The sequence below is a fragment of the Adiantum capillus-veneris genome, chromosome 21 (assembly GCF_014529385.1).
Source record: "Adiantum capillus-veneris isolate H3 chromosome 21, ASM1452938v2, whole genome shotgun sequence".
In the NCBI taxonomy this organism is placed as follows: domain Eukaryota; kingdom Viridiplantae; phylum Streptophyta; class Polypodiopsida; order Polypodiales; family Pteridaceae; genus Adiantum; species Adiantum capillus-veneris.
Window position 1 is genome coordinate 71,753,070 of NC_140951.1, and position 21,623 is coordinate 71,774,692.

The window sequence follows — 21,623 nt, forward strand, 5'->3', positions numbered from 1 at the left end:
TGTAGAGAAAAATATGTAGATTTTGAGGGAGGGTTGCCTGTGTCAGCATTACATGGCAGACTGGGGCCCACCATTTTGATCATATCTTGCCGTTCAAAACTCCAAAAATTATAAAACAATCAGGTCATAAGCTACATTTTCTATTTTGGAAAAATCTTCAAATTCAGTGAGGAAGTGGACGCCAAAAATTGAGCAAAAGCATGTACATTTCTATCCACAAAAGTCTTCATGGTGATCCTCCTTTTGTTGTCATTTTCCTTAAACATCCCCATGAGTCTTCAACCATGTGTGAAAGCATCCCCTAGGGCCTTGAATTTCCTCAACACCATCCATGTGGGGTCAAATTATTGATAATCTATGAGCTAGCCCACCATGAATTAGTCAATATAGTCTTTCGTTTTCTTAAAATCTAGGCAAGTAAAAAATAATATGTACATGGTAGAAGATCAAAAAAATATGGTGGGGTAGAAATAGGTGGGTCAAATAATACTACTGAGTAATATTTATTTTTATCAATGTTAAAGAAAAGTAGAAATAAAACATGTATAGATAGATTGTACAAGATGAAAAAAATTAGGGTAGGTTCTCACACAAAAGAGAAAGAATGGAGCGAAAATTTTAAAAAGCTACCCTCACTAGTAGGAGGTGCATCTTGTTCTCTCAGGATGCTTGGGGGTTGTTGTCGATCTTGAGGCCAAGTCAGTGGTCTCATGTGCAAGAGCAGATGAGAGTAGGAGTAGCAGTTGTGTGTACCAGGGGTCTATCCATTTAGGGCATAACAAATCTATGCTAGACAACCATTGGCCACTTGTGTATGCATCTTTGTATCAGCATGGGGAGCCTTTCCCAGATCTCTCTCTCTCTCTCTCTCTCTCTCTCTCTCTCTCTCTAAATAAAGAGGATGATGGTATAACCATTCTATCACCCAAGTGTGGTAGATTGGTTATGCCATTTCCCTCTTGAATAACAAGTCTTGAGTTCAACTCTCCTCATCGGATAGATCTTTATTAATGTCTTTTGGGATTGTTTCCTATGACGTTAAAACAATCTTCTTCTTCTTCTCTCTCTCTCTCTCTCTCTCTCTCTCTCTCTCTCTCTCTCTCACAGATCCCATCTCTTTCTAGCTTAGTGATCTCTCTTCTCCAAAGTGGCCTTGTATATGTATGTGTAAGGTGCAGCGGAAGTGAATGTTGAACTTTGCTCAAGATGAGTGCTCCGAACTGTGCTCAAGGTTCCTTTTACTTACGGAAGGGAGAGCCTTCCGTTCCTTTAATGAGGGAGTGCAAATGATCACAAACAAAGTGGATAAACACTATGAATGAAGGTGCTGAGACTAAGAGATAGAGAGAGAAGAATACGACACCAGAATGTTGTCAAACCCTCCTCCAAAGGCCCCACTCTCTATGGCAAGAGCGGTCTGCTATTGATTGCACAAATCTCTACAATGCTTTGGACTTGTTGACGATGTCGACGACGAGACAGGCTGAAATCTGCAAATCTTTATCTGCTGAATTCTGACTCTGCGTGGATGAGGATGTTGATGGAGACGATGCGACGACAACGCGGTGAGAACGCAGATGCTAAAATTTGCGTTTCCTGGGCTGAAACTGCAAACTTTGATGGATCTAACCGTGCAGCGAGGAACTGCTATGGGAAAGTGAGATCTGCGAGGTTTGGGGGTGCTACTGCGGAGTCTGAATGCTGAAAACTGAAGCGCTGGTGCTCCTTGGTGTTCCGTCGCGGTGAATCTGCAAACGCCGGGGCTGATCTGCAAACCAAAAACGCTAGGGCTGAAAACTGTCTGCTGTGGGAAATCTGCTAACGCTAGGGCTGATCTGCTGTGGTGTTGTGGAATCTGCTAACGCTAGGGCTGATCTGCTGTGGTGCTGTGGAATCTGCTAACGCCGGTTTGGATCTGCAAAAGCAAAACGCTGGCTGATCTGCTTGCAAATGAAAACATTGGCTGATCTTTGGTCCTTGGGTGAAAACGTTAGGTTTACCGCCGGTGGGGGGTCTTGTTGAGAAGGTGCCTCTTGAACTAGTTGTTCCTGCTGCCTCTTCTGCCAGAAAGTGATAGCGCTAGGTTTACTTTTATAGTTACTTGCTAAAATTGCCCTACCTAGCTCCCAACAAAAGTCACTTAAAAATAATAAGTGAAAATTGGCTAAAATAGGGAAAATAGGTCTATGCACTGTAAAAATGCTCCTGATGGTTTCTGACTGTAATCTGATGATCATGCTGTGTGCAACCAGAGGATATGCATCTAGTGTCTGGACATGCACGGTTTGCGAACAGACTCACAAAAGTGCCAGATCACTTCCTATTCGAGACTTACTTGATTGAACTGAACCTTGGTCATGCTGTAGCTTGTCCACGGACACATAGGCTTGGATGTGTCACGTGACAGTATGTGGCTTTGCAGGTGTTCTCTAGTGTCAGAGGATCTTTTCGGAGTCGAGCGGAGTCAAGCATGATTGGTGTTGAGGTGTCCACCGGATAAAACATGTAGTTGCATAGTCTCTCTCTGTACACAGTCCCACAGTCCAGAAACGAGTAAGCCATTGGATAAAAAGGAACCTCTCTTAGTTATTCCTTCTCCTAAGCACAACACACATTTTGTGTATGATAGAGATTTAATTGTTCGTAAGGATCATCACGCCCTCAAGTTGCTACAGTCTGTACCGAGTACACCTTGGATTGACCGTCAAGCTAGATGGTTCCAGTCTTGTAAGCAATTCGGTGGTTTGATTCATTGTGTTCCTAGTAAAGCTAACCCAATTGCAAATATGTTCAATCACGCAAGACCGATCTTGGCTCTCGAGTCTAGGTCCACAGTACTCATTCAGGAAGTATCTCTTGTTCGCATGATTAGTCAGTATGCATTGTCGAGTCTTTCATTCGTGACGGTCTCTAATATTTTTGTCACCGTCCTTATGTGTTACCTTCTCATAGGAACAACATATTGCACGATGCACATAATTCACTCACGGATGAGCACAGACGCATAAGATCACTCTAGAAAAGATGAAATTATGCATTCAAGGAATCACACTGTTTCACAATTGTACGTCATGTCAATCAGTTTTGCGTGCTTATTCCTTGGCAGGACATAGTCACCGCAAAAGCATTCGCACGATTGTCCATGAAGCATTGATATTCCCCTTGTGGTTTGCCACAATGGATAGTTTTAGGTCGAAAAGTCAAGTGTAGATCCCATTTTTGGCATGTACTTGTTGAAAGGTATGATACTTTTTCGCATTTTTCTTCTGCATTCCATCTGCAGCCATTTAGGAAGCATAGTCTTTTTCTAGTCACTCGACAAGTAACAAATGTGTCTATGATATTGCGTTTGAAGTTGTTTCAGGGAAATCCCCCAAAGGAGATTCTTGCAGAAGATGAGCCCGAGACGTAGACGAAGTTGAAGACATGGAGCCGAAGCAGATTATTCTGCATCGCTTTCGGTGAAGCCTAAAGAAGCAAGCATTGCAGACCTTCTTGAAGTTCAAGTATCGTGGGACCCACACAACAGAGTGGGCCGGTGAAGAGTTCTTCGTAGACTCCCAAGAGTTGTTGGTGGACTATACGGAAGCCATACAGCTCGGTACCGGTACCTCACCTTGGAAAGGGGGGGATATCACGTGCACATCTAACCCTATGTGCATGTGGACAAGCTGTAACTCCTATTTCTAGGGTTTAGGACAACCTAGGAAGTGTTATGGAAACTTTGTGAGCCTGTACGCAGGACGTGCATGTCCAGGCACTTAGAGTAGCTGCATCCCCTCTGATTGCACAACTTATTAGCATTAGTGTCAGTACCTAGCACCAAGCATAAGCATTTCTCACCGGAACCATTTTTCCTACTGCGTGTGAACCACCTCTTATAGGCATTTTTATTAATTAGATGACCCTTCAAATTCCAATTTGTGGGGTTTTATTGGAGGTTGCCCGACCTAGTTATAAGCACCTATAAATGCAACCCTTGGGTCACCAGAGTCAGGCAAAGGAGCAGTGAAGAAGAGCCTCTCAAGTACCAACACTACCAAGCACCTCGTGTGCCAACCACATCAGCGTTTTCTCACCCTATGCATCAGCGTTTTTCAGCCAGCAACATCAACATTTTTGCACTAGCATTCAGCCCTACCTTCGCCGTCCATCTCAGTCCCATCGTCAACAGGTCCCCAACGTTTTTGCATTCAGCCCACAAGCACTTTTACCAAGCATTGTTGTCGCCGTTGCCATCGTCCTCGTCGTCATCGTCACATCAAGTACATATTTCAGCCTAAGACCAATGATTCAGTTTCAGCCCTCAAGCATCACTAGCGTTTTCAGATTTTAGCCCATAAACCTCATCGTCTTCATCATCGTCGCCAAACATCTCAGCATTTAGAAACATTGTACCAGACTTTGTGCAATCTAAAGCAAATACCTCTCTGGCAATAGAGAGGGGGGCCCTTGGAGGGGGGTTTGGGACCCCATGTGGTGTCGATTTTCTCTCTCTGTAGTCTTTCATTTCTAAGCAGATGAAGTTTACCAATGGTGTGATCCTCTTTGGGTCTCGAGTTTTATGAGACTTAGGTTTCGCAATTTAGTTACAAAGGAATCAATTTTACTCTTGGTTGTCTCGCATTTCTTTATGGTGGGACTTATTCTCTTTTTTCATGATTGAATAGGAAGGGGGCTTCCTATATGAGGGGCTTCTAGCTTCAATTCAGTGATAGTGGATGATCTATTTTGACGTAGGATTGAAATGAAGCTACCTCAGAGCGCAGTTTTGAGGATATCTCATTTTCAAAGGGGGCTAGTGTCAGAGGATCATTTCGGAGTCGAGCGGAGTCAAGCATGATTGGAGTCGAGGTGTCCACCGGACCTGAGTGTGTTCATTGCATCTTCGGCTGCCTATTCTGACATGATAATAGAGCCCTGGTGTCTTGACCACCTCAATGCTCGGTGTAGGCTGATCCGGTGTTGTATTGGACTTAATTGAGAGAGAGAAATCTTGTTGTGTGATCCTGCATTTTTTCCAATTGAGGCATGGTTTGGGTTATGTAGAGGCTATGGACCTTCTCTATGATTGCCCTCTCTTCTACCCTCGTTTACCTTGACCTCTCTTCACCGATGGGAACCCCATGGAGGATTCAGGATGTGGAGCATTGCTAATTGCTTTGGTATTTAGAGATGGATATTTGTTGTTGTCTTTTCCACCAAGGGGAGCAACCTTGTGGGTTTTGGATCTAGGAGGGCATACATTTTTCCCAGATTTCTTCTGAGAGAAGTGTTTGGATAACAGTGGGCTCTTCTTCAACACTTTTTAAGAAAAACAACACACAAGAGGGCCCGCAAGGGGAGGTGCTTCCCTTCCAAATATTAGCCATGAAACATGGTTGGGCAAGGGCCGTGTACCATCTTGCAAGAGCCACGCATAGGCTTTACCATGGCCACCTAAGTGATGCACCACGTTCTGGGAACGGCGGAGAGAACTCGTAGCAGCCAACAGTGGATCTTATTCAACACTTATGGAGCAGTTTCCTATGACTATGTATTCTTTGAGAAAATGGATTAGCTTAGTTGCTGTGTCTTCTGCAATTGCGCTTTTACCTTGGAGTTATTGGCAAAGTTATCCCTATGGTGTAGGCTCATCTAGAGTTCCAACCTTGTCTTGCACAGGCATATGCGGAGTTTCACTCCATCTTCAAAGAGGGGTAGTAGGCTGATGACTCAGTTACACCTTTGTACTAGGTTTCTGATTTTGGATTTTGTACCACCTTAAAACCTTTTTTGGGGTGTGGACGACTCCTATCTCCATGTTCTCTCTTCGACGGTAGTGAGGTTGGTAGTTAGTGAGGACATCTAGCCTACTTTTGCAGTAAGCAACATATGGAGGCTTCTCCCGTACATCCCTTCGAAGAGCTCCAATCTTGAGATAGCCCATTTCAATTTTTGAAGGCATAGTGCAGGTCCGTAGGCGATTCCTTTACTCTCACCTTGAGTATTAGTATTATGTTGTGTATATTGGATCTTTATTACACAATTAGGTGGGTATATTCTCTGATGTCAATAAGTTTGACAGAGATTTCAAGGAAGTTATAACAGTAGGAGTACATGTGCTCTTCCGAGTCATTATTGATATTGGCATATTGTATCAGATTGTAACCACAGGTTTGATTTTGACAGATGCCGAGGAGTGGCAAACATATGGGGAGTTTTCTTGAGTAGCTAGGTATTGGAGGACTCGATGGTGACGACCTTTGTGGTCTTTCATTTCTAAGTAGATCGAGCTTACCAATGATGTGATTCTCTTTGGGTGTCAATTGTAGCGGAAGGGTTTAAGGATTTAGCTCGGATCTAGTACTCTGCACAAACACAAGGTTACTTTACTTCCTTGAAGATAACTCAACTTAACTGAATGAAAGAGAGAGACGCAGAGAGAGAGAGAGAGAGAGAGAGAGAGAGAGAGAGAGAGAGAGAGAGAGAGCATGTCGGGTCCCAACCACCCTCAAGGGCCCCCTCGCTTTGTTGCCAGAGCATGTAATTGGTTTATTACTTGCACAAAATGCTGATACAATGATGCTAAATGATTAGATGCTGAGATGCTAATGGGTACTTGATGGTACTGATGCTAGGTACTGAAGGTGCTACCGAGGTGCTAAGGGGTGCTGTTAGAGATGCTTGCTGCTGCGTCGACGACGATGATGAGGATGACGAGGAGGAGGAGGCTCTGCTATCGCCGGGAATGGGGATGGGCTGAAAACTGAAATCGCTGGTGATGCTAATGGGCTGAAGGCTGAAATCTGCTGCGATGGGGTGCTGCTCGCAATGACGGAAGGCTGAATACTGACCAAAAATGTTGATGGGCTGCTGAAGTTTTGGTGGCTGAAAACGCTGGTCACTGAGGGGAGCTACGCTGGCTTTTTTTGGTGCAAAAACGCTGGTCCTGGTGGTGCTTTTTGGGAGGCACTTAGTTCGTCTCTTCTGCTCTCTACTGGTGCCCAAGGGGCTTCATTTATAGGTTTTTAAGCCATTTTCCCTACCTACTTATAATAAATGTCATGCCAAAGTCACTTATTAATAAATGACTTAAAGTGACTGTTCATATGATGATATGCTTAAGTGACTTAACTGTGCAAGTGAGGGTATGCAACTATGACCGGCGTGGACATGCATGTCGTGCTAGAGGCTCACTAGGGTTCCATGCTAGCTCCTAAGCTAAGAACTGAACCGAATGAGAGAGAGAGAGAGAGAGAGAGAGAGAGAGAGAGAGAGAGAGAGAGAGATTTTAGAGATGTCATGTCGGGTCCTCAAGGGCCCCCTTGCTTTGTTGCCAGAGCAAGTACTGGCTTTATTACTTGCACAAAATGCTAATACAATGATTCTAGATGATGAGATGCTGAGAAGCTAATGGGTACTTGATGCTACTGATGCTGGTTACTGAAGGTGATACTCAGGTGTTGTTATAGATGCTTGGTGCTGCGTCAACGACAACGACAACGACGATGACGATGAGGAGGAGGAGGAGGAGGAGGAGAAGGCTGTGGGCTGATCTGCTATCGCTAGGGACTGCAATGGACTGAAAACTGAAATCGCAAATGATGCTAATGGGATGAAGGCTGAAATCTGTTGGGGGTACTACTGGCAATGAAGAAAGGGCTGAAAACTGACCAAAAACACTGATGGGCTTCTGACGTTTTGGTGACTGAAAACGCTGGTGACTGATGGGAGAAATGCTGATTTTGTTGGTGCAAAAACACTGGTCCTGCTGGTGCTTCTTGAGAGGCACTTAGTTCTACTCCTCTGCTCTCTATTGGTGCCCAAGGGGCTCATTTATAGGTCTTTTAGCCATATACCTATATGCTTAAGTGACTTAACTGTGCAAGTGAGGGTATGCAACTGTGACCGGCCTGGACATGCACATCCTGCTAGAGGCTCACAAGGGTGCCAGGCTAGATCCTAAGCTAAGAACGATGCTAGATTGTAGCATAAGCTTGTCCATGTGGCGCAAGTGAATTGCGCACATGACATTGGGTCTCGAGTTTTATGAGACTTATGCTTCAATTCTGGAGCTTCCAGTTATAGTGGATTCCAATGTAGGATTGAGATGAAGCTACCCCAGAGCGCACTTTTGAGGATCTCTCTTTTTCAAAGGGGGCTTCTAGGTTATTATCTTCATTTAACTTCTTCCATTCAGTTCCATGCTCACAGTCTTCTCGTCCTTGGTTTCCTCGCCCGCTTTCTTGCGACTTTTGGATGGTGGACTTTTTCCCATAGTGCAATTAGTATCATGGCAGATGTTTTCTTGAGCCACTTTGGTGGCTGCTTGGTCCTTTGGATTTCTGGTGTGACAATTGCTCTTACTAGTACATCGGAGCAGGCAATCCTATGTTTTTGTCTTCCGGATGTGATCGCTGGAGGTTGTTCCATTCACGTGTCCTCTTTCTTTATTTGGCATGGAGTTTTGTACAGGTGGATACTAGTCGTATGGTATATCACACACACACACACACACACACACACACACACACACACACAGAGAGAGAGAGAGAGAGAGAGAGAGAGCCCAAGGTCTCGAATACTACAATCTAGATGTTGTCATCGATGATGATAATGATGTGCCTTCCAACTTCTTAGTAGATGAAGAAAAGGAATAGGAGAAGCAAGAGGCCAAACAAGAGGCCCACATGCTTGCTTGCAACACTCCACACTGCCTATGCTTGTAGGCAAAAATAGCTTCCATGATCCTATGCAGGCTTTAGGCTTTCCTTTGCTATCGCAATTCCGTCGCAATCGTGAGCATTTTTTGCATAGCTTGTAGACATCAGCTACGGATTACAACTTAAGCCCCTTTAGTCTAGTAGTAGGGTTCCCCTAGTGGGAAGCCTACTAGGGGGAAGCCTAAGTCACAACAATAGCTAGCTATGTAGAGGAGGGGCGAAGACTTCATGACACATTCAAGGTAGCATCACATGATGGCCTTGGTGTATTCGTCTTTCTCTCTTCTCGATCATTCTAGCTAGCTGCCAATAGGAGGTGCATCTTGTTCTCTCAGGATGCTTGGGGCTTATTCGAAATCTTGAGGCCGAATCAGTGGTCTCATGTGCAAGAGCACATGGCAGTAGTAGCAGCAGTTATGTGTACCGGGCTTCTATCCATTTAGGGCGTAATAGATCTATCCTGGACCACCCTTGGCCACTTGTGTATGTAGCTTTGTATCAGCATGGGGAGCCTTTCCTCTCTCTCTCTCTCTCTCTCTCTCTCTCTCTCTCTCTCTCTCACCCAAGTGTGGTAGATTGGTTATGCCATTTCCCTCTTAAATAACAGGTCTTGAGTTCAACTCTCCTCGTCGGAGAGAACTTTAAGGTGTCTTGGGATAGTTTCCAACGACGTTAAAATTCTCTTCTTCTCTCTCTCTCTCTCTCTCTCTCTCTCTCTCTCTCTCTCTCTCGGAGGTCCTGTCTCTTCCTAGCTTAGTGATGTATGTGGCATTGCACGCGTTCTCTAGTGTCAGAGGATCTTTTCGGAATCGAGCGGAGTCAAGGATGACTGGAGTCGAGGTGTCCACCGGATCTGTGTGTCTTCATTGCATCTTCCCCTGCCTATTTTGACTTGGTAATAGAGCCTTGGTGTCTTGACCACCTTCGATGCTCGGTGTAGGAGGCTGATCCGGTGCCATATTGGACTTAATTGAGAGAGAGAAATGTTGCTGTGTGATCCTGCACTTTTTCCAATTTAGGCATGGTTTGGGTTATGTAGAGGCTATGGACCTTCTCTACGATTTCCCTCTCTTCTACCCTTGTTTACCCCGACCTCTCTTCACTCCAAGGAAACACCCAAGCCATGAGATAATCAGACATTATCAAGCATGATTCTTATCTTCATTATTCCTGCAAGACCAATGTCCGAGTCATGAGTTTACCACACATCATAATTTTCTCTTGAATACTCCTCCCAGACAAAGGTGCGAGCCATGATTGATCCAAAAAGGTTTTCTCAAAATCATTAAAATCAACATCAAAAGCAGAATCAAGGTATCTCAATGGGCACCAAAACAAGTTCAAAACAAATAAAATCCTTTTCAAACAAATTTCAAAAAGTATTTTCTCAAGAAAAAATTTCAAGCAAATGGTTCTCCTCATTGCAAAAAAGATAACAGTTGACGGCAATTCATGAGCAGCGTGAGTTGCCATAGACCGGTCCAGCTAGCTTTGGATCTCTTGGAGATGCATTCACAGGTACCTCGTTGAGTAAGCTTTGTTCAAGGGGAGAGGAGAGTGGTTTGTGAGAACTTTGACTATTCAGCAAGCTTTGCATCTCCAGCAAATGTCCCACTCTCTGAGATCTTGCCACCTCAGTTCTCTCCAAATGTTTCATTGAAAAGAGACCTCTATGTGTTGACATTCTTTTCCTTCAGCTATCAGGAACATGTCACATTTTCCTCGGCTTAGAGAGAGCCCCCATGATCAGATTCTAAGTACAGATTTCACATGGAGACTCCTTCCGGACAAGGGAGTTGTTTATGATATCCTACACGAGCAGACAATGGTTGAGGCCAATTACTTTATGGATATCAGGCAGTTTTCATATTTGTTTAAGAGTCAATCCATAGAAGCCTTAGGGAAGTTGGTTTGGTTGCATGTTGGTACCTTCCCTTGGCTTTTGAGTCGGACAATGAGTGAGTCCCCTGTGCCTCTCTTACAGTTTGGATGTGCCGTAGATCCGCTTCCTTTTTTGGAGTTCATCATCAAGAAATGTTAGAATGGATGTGAATGATTTTGGAGGCACGGCCTAGGGGTTTCACAATACCTTGGCTTTTGTGAGCTGTTACAGGAGGTTCTTACTTTGGATGCTTCATATCGATAAGATAAAAAGCATTGGACATGGTGGTTTTCGCTACATCGCCCGAGGTGGACAAAGCTTTGGGTAGATCCGTGTAGACTTGACCACTTTTCAGATGGCTACACCTCACTATCTTATTAAAGTATCTTGTTCTCTAGATGTTTCCTGTGGTTTGTTATGGGATTTTTTCCCATCATCTCATTGTACATCTATAAGGGTTTGTCCCATATTTCTTGTATATGGACCGATGGTTGTAATGCAAAGGGTCAAGCTCCACTTTTTTGCACACACAGAGAGAGAGAGAGAGAGAGAGAGAGAGAGAGAGAGAGAGAGAGAGAGAGAGAGAATCCACACGAGACATGGAGTGGTGGACTTGCACTCCTAGATTGCAATGGTTCCAAACTGTGCCGCCCCTTTTGGTATTTCTTTATATTGCTTCAACAAGGTACAACTCTGTGGCTCTTCTGTGCTTCTCGCTTCTCCACGCGGTAGAATGCAAGAGAGAGAGCCCAATTCACTTACTTAAAGGTCCTTCCTACCAAAAGCATGTTACATGCAAAGCATATGCTCTAAAAGCGCTAGGCCCAAAAGCAAATGCCCCATGGGCTGTCTTACAGCGTCGCCATGTCAGCTGATGCCTCTGTGTGAAGAACACTCTTACTATGTGTGTGTATTCATAATTGAACTTAGATAAAAACTGAAACTGAATGTGTGTTGATTCATTGAAATGTGTTACAAGGGTGTTCTTCTGTAGAAAACTGAGGAGACACGATGAAAAGACATGACCATAGGTCAAGAGACATGACTCTAGGCCAATAGTCGTGTCCTTCTGTTGAAGAGGGATGGCTATTCGTCAAACAGGTGCAACTCTTGGGCGAAGAGATGCATCTTGTAGCAGGGCTACAGTGTCACAGACACTCGACAGACAGTTAGTTGCAGTTGCACACTGAGCGGACTCTTGCCTGGGCAGTGACACGTGGCAAGTGTTACGGATGGTGGTTTAGTGGACACCGTGGCCAGATCACCACCACGTCAGTTAGGAGATAGGTTTAGCTGGATTGGGATATCTTCCAGCTATTGGTGGCTCTTTAGGAGATACATATGAGTGGTTGGTTCTAGTCGTGGGTACACATCATTATCCACTTTGTATGGTTTAGCGTCTAGTCTTGATTCCTGAGTACATAGTTCTGTATGCCACTGAGTATATAGTTCTGCATGCCACTGGCACTCTCCTGGCACATTGAAGCCTCGACACCCCCATTGTACCTTGAGTCTTGAGCTTGGAGCTGTGTGTGTTGTCAGCCAGAGTTGTATGGTTCTTTGAACTTGTCGAGTTCCATTGAGTTGAGTCTGCAGTTGTGTTTTGAGTCGTATCGTGTCTTGAGTCATATTCCACTTCTGTGTTTTGAGTCATGTTCCTGGCTGAGTTTCTTCTGTTGGAGTGAGGTTTCATACATAATGCACTGAGGAGCACCCACTCTAGAGAGCACGACACCTTTTCCTTGCTTCAGGTGCTCTCATTTTTGGCACGCCCGGTGGGACCTCAAGTGAAGTCTCACTCGGTTACGCCTACGCGTCGAGGAGCCAGCTGATTAAGATTAAGCTCTTGTCTGTGTTTGTTTGAGATTTCTGATCTAGTTTGGTCTCGTCCAGTTTCCCTCCGCCAGCTTGGTCTAGTCTCTCGTCCAGGTCTATCTAGGGGTCTAGTCACTCATCTTGGTCTAGCTGTCCCTAGTCCAGCCCGAGTAGTCACTCGTCCTGGACTAGGGAAGCCTAGTCCAGTGTTCACTAAGTTTATTCAGTTCATACCCAGAAACTTGGGTGGACTCTTGGTTATTGTATGACACATACAAGGCAGTCAAAGGAGTGACAAAGTCCACTACTAAGTCCTCTGAAGTACTACCAGAGAAAGCGTCAACCATTTTTGCCAAGTAGAAGCCCACCAGCCCCATTACCCCTACCCTCTTCTCACATGACTGCCTCCATTCGTTCAACCAGTTCTACACCTTCCCTGTCACCCCCATCAATAAACTTCTCATCCCCTGTGTTACAGCAAGCTCCAGTGCAACAAGCACCTGCACAGACAGCTATGGAGGAGCTCACAAGTGTTCTAGCTAAGATGAATATTAAGTTTCCGACTTTCAAGGGTCTCTCCACAGAGGATGCTGACGACCATGCCCGGAGGTTTGTTGATCTCTGCAATCAAAGGATCACTACAATAAGGATTTGTCCCAAACTTCGTGCATCCTCGGCTTCGAGCCCACGGCTTCGAGCCCAAGTCAAAGCCAAAATGAGTTTACCTTTCCAAAGCTCAATTTGATAATAGTTAGCACCATCCCTCAGCCACCCCCTTCTGCCCATGTGGTTACCCCTCAAGGCAAGATGCAATTGGTAAAGGAGCCAGCAGGCGTGGATACCAGTGGATACCCCGCCTGCAGTTGTTGACAAGCCATCCACAATGCCAAGCAAGGATCCAAATCTTTGCTCTCCGATATTGATGACGCTTCCTTGGAAGCAGTTCTTGATCTACAACAGATCAAGGTACCAGAGAAACCACTGGTAGAAAAAGATAAGCTTACAGCAGAGACAATCTTGAAGAACACCTTCCAACAAGTGTCCCTCTATCACATGCTTGTGGGTAGATGCGAGTTTTAGAAGTGACACCCTTGCAGTTATTCAGTGACTTTACCTCGGAGCAGGTCCTAGTGACAGGCACCTCCTAGTGCAACCATCAGAGTCCTATATGATATCCCATCCCGCTGCTCCCCTCACTGGTTATAGAAGCCCTCGTCTCACCGTGTCCGTCTTGGGGCGGCAGTTCTCAGGAGTGATAGTGGATGGTGGATCTAGCATCAACCTGATGCCCTAGTTCACTATGTTGGATTTAGGTCTACAGCCTACCCGCCCTGCTCCCTTCACAGTTACATTGGCCGACTAGAGGACAGTCTACCCAGTGGGCATAGTGGACAAAGTGCCTCTGCAGGTACAAAACTTCACCTTTAACTTGGATTTTGTTGTGGTTCGTCTTCCCCAGGTTGAGGGGGAATTTCCTTTGCTCATGGGTAGACCATGGCTGCACCACACTAAAGCGCTTCATGATTGGGGAAACGACGCAATGTGGATACATACTCCTGGCGCCCCAATGCAACCCATTCGCCTAGAAGGAGGCATGGATCCCGTAGTGCAACAAAGTTCTTTGTCAATGGAAACCAACCCTGAACAAGAACAACCTACTTCACCTGACGGGTCAGACGAAGATCGGTTGGAGTGGTTGGATGCTACCAAATCTATGCCTTGTTATGGGGTCTCTATTCGATCTCTGCCTAAAGGGACATTCTCCTCCAACGTTTCTACTGTCACTAAACCCAGTAAGCCACTTGAGCCAGCAGCAAGTGTTGAGGATCTACAAGAGTTCACATAGAATTCAACCTCAGCACCATGTGTGTTGGACTGTTCGATCCAAAAGTTCTTTGTGCCCGGTGTACTACCCTTCACAAAACCTCTTCAAGGCGGCTTATAGCAAAAATATGTCAATTTAAAAGTAGATGACACACCAAATCCTGATGTCTCTCTACTCCTAGACTCGGCAACTTCTTTTCCTATAGTGCAATATTTAGCAGCGCCCTATCCAGACCCCATAAAGGGAGCAAACTTTGGTGTTTCTGATACCCAAACAGCTCGGCTAGGCCAAATGCAACATAGAGAATTATCTTTGCTCTGGTCTAGGTCACAAGACAAGTTCAAAGTACCACCTTCTGCACGAACAAGCGATGATGTTGCACCAGATTGGTTTGTGAAAACCCCGTTTTTATGCCTCCTCTTTCTTGGATTCATCAACCAATTACCACCTTTCGCCCCCTACCTCCCTCCCCTCTCTACTTGTTCCTCATTCCCTCCCCCTCACTCTCACTCGCCCCTACCCACCCCACATCGCCCCTATCCTCCCCCTACTCGCCCCTACCCTCCCCCTCACACTCACTCGCCCCTACCCTCCTCCTCACTCTGACTCGCCCCCTATCCACCCCCTCTCGCCCCTACCCTCCCCCTACTCGCCCCTACCCTCCCCCTCTCTCTCACTTGCCCCTCCCCACCTCCACTCGCCCCTACCCACTTGTTCTCGCCTCTACCCTCTCACACTTCGCCCCTCTCTACTCCACTCGCCCCTACCCTTCCCCCTCGCCCCTACCCACCCCCTTGTCCTACCCCCTCCTCAACCTCCCCTATCCACCTCCTCAATCTCCCCTCCTCTCGGCCGAGTTATTTCAATAGCTTCGAGTTTGGTAAATTACCTGCAACGGCTTCAAATCTTGACCTAATACTCAAAGCATTTTAAGATTGCTCTTATTTTCTTTGGATAGGAGAAATACGTTTTTCTAGCTTGCCCCTCTCCATCAGCCCCATTCTCTGATTTGTCCATCATCCCTATTCTCTGCTTTGTGACTTTCTGCGTTTGGTTCATGCTTGGGTCTTCTTGAGTTCTTGCTTTCTGAACAGATGATCTAATTTTGGTGGAGTTTCTCATACTTCTTCATCGTCTACTGCAAATAATTACATCAGCTTCTTCGGCCAGGCTGGCTACATTTTTTCCTTCCTGTCAATTTCACGAGTGGTCTTGTGGCGGGCAACCTGTAGCAGGGCTACAGTGTCACAGACACTGGACAGAAAGTTAGTTGCAGTTGGACTCGAGTTCACACTGGGAGGACTCTCACCTGAGGAGTGACACGTGGCAAGTGTTACGGATGGTGGTCCAGTGGAACCGTGGCCAGATCACCACCACCTCAGTTAGGAGATAGGCTTAATTGGATTGGGATATCTGCCAGCTGTTGGTGGCTCTTCAGGAGATACATATGAGTGGGTGGTTCCAGTCGTGGTTACGCATCATTATCCACTTTGTATGGTTTAGCGTCTAGTCTTGAGTCCTGAGTATATAGTTCTGCACGCCACCGGCACTCTCCCGGCACATTGGAGCCTCGACACCGCCATTGTACCTTGAGTCTTGAGCTTGGAGCTGTGTGTGCTGCCAGCTAGAGTTGTATGGTTCTTTGAGCTTGTCGAGTTCCATTGACTCGAGTCTGCAGTTGTGTTTTGAGTAGTATCGTGTCTTGAGTCAAATTCCACTTCTGTGTTTGAGTCATGTTCCTGTGTGATGTTTCTTCTGTTGGAGTGAGGTTTCATGCATACTGCATTGAGGAGCACCTGAGAGATGTCTACAAGACAGCTTTCAGGACGGCTTTTGGTTTGCATGAATATTTGGTAATGCCTTTTGGTCTTACAAATGCTCCGGCTACATTCAACCGCTTGATGGATAAAATTTTCAGAGTTTTCTAGACACTGCTGAGGCATAAATTGGTTCTAAATGTGAAACAAATATATTTCTTGGGACACATCGTCTCAACAGAAGGAATAAATGTGGACTCGGTTAAAATTCAGACTATTTGCCTGATTTGAAGAATGTTTATGAGGATCGAAGCTTATCTGGGCTTCTGCTCTTATTATCAGTGGTTCATTTGGAAGTTTGCAGAGATAGCTTCACTTTTCCCTTTGCTGACTCAGAAAGGAGTTCCTTTCACTGGGGATCGATAGAGATTGCAGTCTTTGAGACTCTCAAAGCAACGTTGCCTACTGGACTCGTGTTGGCCTTACCAGACTTGCAAAAGCCATTCGAAGTTTATTGTGATGTTTATGGTTGCAGTTTGGGTGCAATCTTGATGCAAGAAGGCCATGTATTTGCTTATGGGAGCAGGATGTTTTTACGTCCTGAAATGGTTGCATAGATTTGTGAAAAAAGAGCTATTAGCAATGATCTATGCTCTTACTCAATGGCGACACTATTTACTCGGAGCTGATTTTACAGTATTTATAGATCATCTGAGTTTACGCTACTTCTTGTAACAAAAGCAGTTTTCGGAAAAGCAGATGCGGTGGGCTAACATCTTGTCACAGTTTCACTTTCAGATAGTCTATGTTCAGGGACATAAAAACTTTGTGGCAGATGCACTATCTCAGAAGCCCTTGGTTAGGGGTATTTCCACGATACATCATCGAAGCTTCGAGGATATGGTAGATCAGTACGCCATAGATCCTAATTTTATAGATACACTGGATACAGAGTGGAGAGACCGTTGCAGGCTAATCCATACAGGATGGCTATTTGATGTGGAAAACAATGTGTGTTACACAGCCTTTGAGGGAAAAGGTTTTGACAGAGTGCCATTGTCCACCATTTTCCGGCCACTACGGCATAGATACCACCTTGAAGTGTGTTGACCGTTACTTTTACTGGCCGAGGCTTAAAAAGGATGTGGACGAGTTTGTTTGCAGTTGCTTAGTATGCCAAAAGGTCAAGTTTGAAAGGCATAAGGCACCAGGTTTTCTACAGCCTTTACCCATACCCTCCCGTCCCTGGGAAAGCATTGCGATGGATTTCTCAAGACTCAAAGTGGGCATGATGGCATTTGGACAGTCATCGATAGATTCAGTAAACAGGCCCATTCCATTCCGATAAAGAACACAGTTAAGCCCGATCATTTGGCGAAATTGTTTGTCTCATAGATTTTTCGAATATATGGCATGCCTGAGTCCATTGCTTTGGACAAAGATCCCCGGTTTACTAGTTTGTTTTGGAGGGCACTCTGGGGGAACATGACACGCGGTTGTAGTTCTTGTCCTCATTCCACCTGCAGACAGATGGGCGATTGCACATAGCCAATTCAATGGTTTTGGATTTATATTTCGGATCCGAAGACTTAATGGGAAAAATATTTGCCCTTGGTGGAGTTTGACTACAACAACACACAGGGAAGGTGACATTTGAAGTATTCGAGGATGCTAAGAATCCTGAATTTCTAAGCACCAAAGACAAGATTCTTTTTTAAGAAGATTTTTGACAAAGTCTAGAAGGCATGGAAGGCCATCTAGTAGTTCAGAGGAGGAGAGCTCTGGAGGTCTACTCTGTTGTTACGCAAAGAAGCATTTGCGACGTGATTAAAATTTCAAGACAATTTTCACGTCAACTTGTATATCAGATGAATATGCATGAGATGTCATCACGGCTTGGCATCACTTGAAAATGATTGAGAAAGATACATTGGATGACTACTGCCAGAGGTTTTGGGATATTTATTTGCTAGTGTCTTCATTTCGGAAGAAAGACCAGATTGAGCGGTTTTGCTGTGGTTTGCTAAAAGGGTTTCGAGACTGTTGTCTAAACCAAAAGTCTAACTCTATTCATAGACTTATGCTAATGAACGATTTGGAACGCATGCCGGCTCATTGACTTATCCTACGGACATAATAGTATCCATCTCAACAGGGCAAGAGCCTGCCAACGAAAAGAATGAATCAAGAGAACCGAATGACAACTCATCGCAGGATTCTGGAGAATTAGATGGTAGCACAGCCTGAGGTTACGACGAACTAAGGGAACCACATGTAAGTTCATTAAAGGATTCCGGAGAAAGCGGATCACATGATAGTGCCTCTCAGGGTTCTGATGATTGGAAGCTAGCAAAGCTACCCACAGGTCCCAAAGCACAAGGAAAGAAAGGAAAATGGGTAGATCACAGAATTCCCCAGACACACGATGAGATTTTTGAAGCGGATCACTATGATCTAGATTTGGATACTGCTTTTGCCAAGGTGCACGAGGCTCTTGTGAAGTATCAAGCACGGCATAAGAAGGCAGCCGACAAGATTCGACGTGACTTGCATATAAGGAAGAAGATTGGGTACTCTTAAGGTTTGAGAAGGCGTGCCTAAAAAACGCAAGGGAAAGGAACAGCTTTTTCCAAAGCTAAAAACGTGGTATTTTGGCCCTTTCCAGGTTCAAGAAAAGATAAGTGACGTGTTCTTCATACTGAAGTTGCCAGATACTTGGAAGATTCACAATGCTTTTCATGTGAGTCTCTTGAAACCTTTCAAGGGTGAGGTGCTAGTCGACAAGGAGCTTGAGGAGCAACTTGAAGTGGAAGAGAGCGAGAAGATACTCCTTTCGAAACGGATACTGGCTCACAAGGAAAGGAAAGTGAAAGGTAAAGTGAATAGTGGTTCTTAGTCAAGAACTATCCGGCATTGGATGCGAAGTAGATGGAGGAGGAGGACCTAGCAGATACTCCTCAGATTTGGAACTTTACCTTGAGAATGGAATCTGGTGCAGACGAGACAACATAAGAGGGGAGTCACTCTGCTCCTTTTGTCACAGATTATTTGGATGGCCGCCATCGCCCCATCCTCACCTGCTCGCCTCATCCTTCCAGCTCACCCAACCCCCCACCTTGGCCCTCCCTACCTGCTCGCCTACCGTGCCTGCTGCCCTCGCCATATTTACAGACCCTCGCCTGCCCTGCCTGTTGCCCTCGCCATACCCCCCCTTCCCCCCCTTCCCAGCTCGCCTTCCATCCCTACCTCGTCCCTCCCTATCTACTCGCCTCCTTACCCTTGCCCTCCCCTCCTAGTTGCCTATCCCCCCCCCCCCCCCCCCCCCCCCCCCCCCCCCCCCCCCCCCCCCCCCCCCAAACAGCTACACAAGGATTGATATGGAGAGTTTTGTCGGGAAGGATATGGATGCTGCAGGGGCGGACGTTCCTCTTCGAGGAACCTTTTCAGGAGACCCTTATGAGGCCCTCCGACCCCCCCCTTCCGCTTCTGCAATAGGTATTCATCTTTCTTCTGACACTTTGCGCGCCATTCACGAATCTACAGCGAGCTTGGAGTCCTGTTCTTTGGCCTGTAAAGTGGTGGGAAGTTTATGCTCAGCAAGGCTATTGAAGGACTACTTTCAAGCTTCGCTTCTTCACATCAATTTTAAGATTGTGAATGTCTCCCCTCTCGGGAGAGGCTTCTTCAGGGTGCAGTTCGAGTCTGAAAGTCAAGCCATGGAGGTCTTAGCACAGGGCCCCGTGGACTTTCATTTTGCCATAGGCTTTCTTGCCAGATGGACACATGGAATGGATCTAAATGGACTTGTAGGTGGAACTGCAATTACAGCTAGATTTCCAGGACTTCTTCCAGAATTTGCTCTGCATGTTAATGAAATTGGGAGATGTATGGGTTTTGTGGTTGGATGCTGTGATTCCTAATGATGAGGATCGCACAATCTCCATAAGGATGGTGCTCTTCCCATAAGAACCCTCCGCAATTTATTTCGCTCCCGACCATTCATGGGGGAGAAATTTTACAGAGGGTTTTCTTCATTGGTCTTCCTGGTCACTGCTTTGTTTGTGGCAGAAAAGGCCATGTTGCTGCAGATTGTACTCGACGTAGAATTTCTCCTGATCAAAGGCAGCATGCTTCAAAACAAGAGGCACTTCATGCGAATGGGGGATCGGAAGATCACTTGGTAAAGAGAAGAAGTGAAGCAGAGAAAGCTAGGAGGAAGGGAAGAAAAGAAGACGACGAGCTAGGAGGACAGAGGCTCCAAAGCTTGTGTATAGAAGAAGAGAAAACGTTTCTCCTCTCTCCTCGGATACTACTTCTTCACCAGCTCTTCACGATCCGCCAGTTGATTCTCAAGGCAATGATTTGGATATCAAAAGCAGTTCCGAAGGCATAATTTCAGCTTATGAGCGGCATTTTCCTTCTTTGGTAGAAAGTGCTAAGAAGTCTGTTGAGTCTTTGAAGACGCCTAGGAGGTCTTCAAGACTTAACCCCCATATATAGCATTGATTTGAGGCAATCTTGTATCTTAGATTGCCCTAGGATTTTATCTTTTGGTGATACCATTTATGGTGTTCTCTCTGTATTATTCTGATGTAATTCTACCTTGGGGTCTGTGCCCTTAAGGTGATTTTAAAAGAAAGATTTTATTTTTTTGGAAAAAAAAGTCACTGATTTTTCTTTGGATTTCAGGGATACTAATGGGTTTAAAGTATTTTGCTAGATGACTTTATGAAAGAAGTATTTCGAAATGGGAATTCTCGAGAATGAAGTTGACTTTTGTGCTCACTCATTTGATTATGTCTGAGTGCAGGTATGCGAGACGGAATGGTTGTAGCATTTTGGTCTTGCGATACTATGGACATGATGGCAATAAGGATTAGTTAATCCGACATCCGTGAGGTCCTATGTGGATTTAGATGCGATTGCTAAATACGTTGCAAGGAATCATGGTATTGAGAATCTCTATAGACATGATCGCAATAAGAATTAGTTAAATCGACATCAGTGAGGTCCGGGATGAATCTAGTTGCGATTACTAAATACATTACTGGCAGTCATGGTCTGAGATTTGGAATGAAATTTTCTGTGATTGATTTGATTTGACTGAGATGTGAACGTTCAGTGACTGTCGTCTTTGTGCAAGTGATGGATTTCTGTCGTCTAGTGTGTCGGTACTTAGAGTCAGTGTCTATTGAACTGGTTTATGGCCTCTGTCTGCTTTGTAGGCATAATCGAGGGCGATTACAATTCTTTCAAGGGCGGGGTATGTCACAAAATGATGATGTGGCAGCACTGTCCGGACGCAGACAACTGATGACGTGGCAGTTGTACGGTAGACGTGCGATTTACGTTGACAACAGTACGAAAAACTCGAAAAATGCGTTGACATGTTGACGTGGCAGACAAAACGGATTTCCGCGTTTTGTGCTGACAGGTATTGACGTGGCATAGTGTACGGATTTTTGCAAATTATTGACTGCTTTTTGGCAGTTTTTGGGCCTAAAAGCTTTAACTGTTTTTGGGGCTCTGCTTTTAGGGCATCCCTTGTAAGAATAAATAAGCCCTAAGGGCCTCACTCTTCAGAGCATCTAGACGTAGAGTCTGAGAGCACAGGTCCCTCCGGAGTTGTACTTTGCAAT

The 21,623-nt window shown here is 45.3% G+C and overlaps 1 protein-coding gene across 5 annotated transcripts in view; it reads left to right on the forward strand.

Annotated features, from left to right (window-relative positions):
• LOC147431143 (pentatricopeptide repeat-containing protein At1g08070, chloroplastic-like) overlaps positions 1-21,623 on the forward strand; it is a 134,273-nt gene that overhangs the window by 10,805 nt on the left and 101,845 nt on the right. Inside the window, exon 1 of one of the 5 annotated variants that reach the window (XM_086493790.1) lies at positions 6,624-7,006. The exons of the other annotated variants lie outside the window; for them this stretch is intronic. The gene's annotated coding sequence lies outside the window, so the exon portion shown is untranslated. Of the gene's footprint in view, positions 1-6,623; positions 7,007-21,623 lie in introns of those variants that run through there. 5 annotated transcript variants of the gene reach the window in all.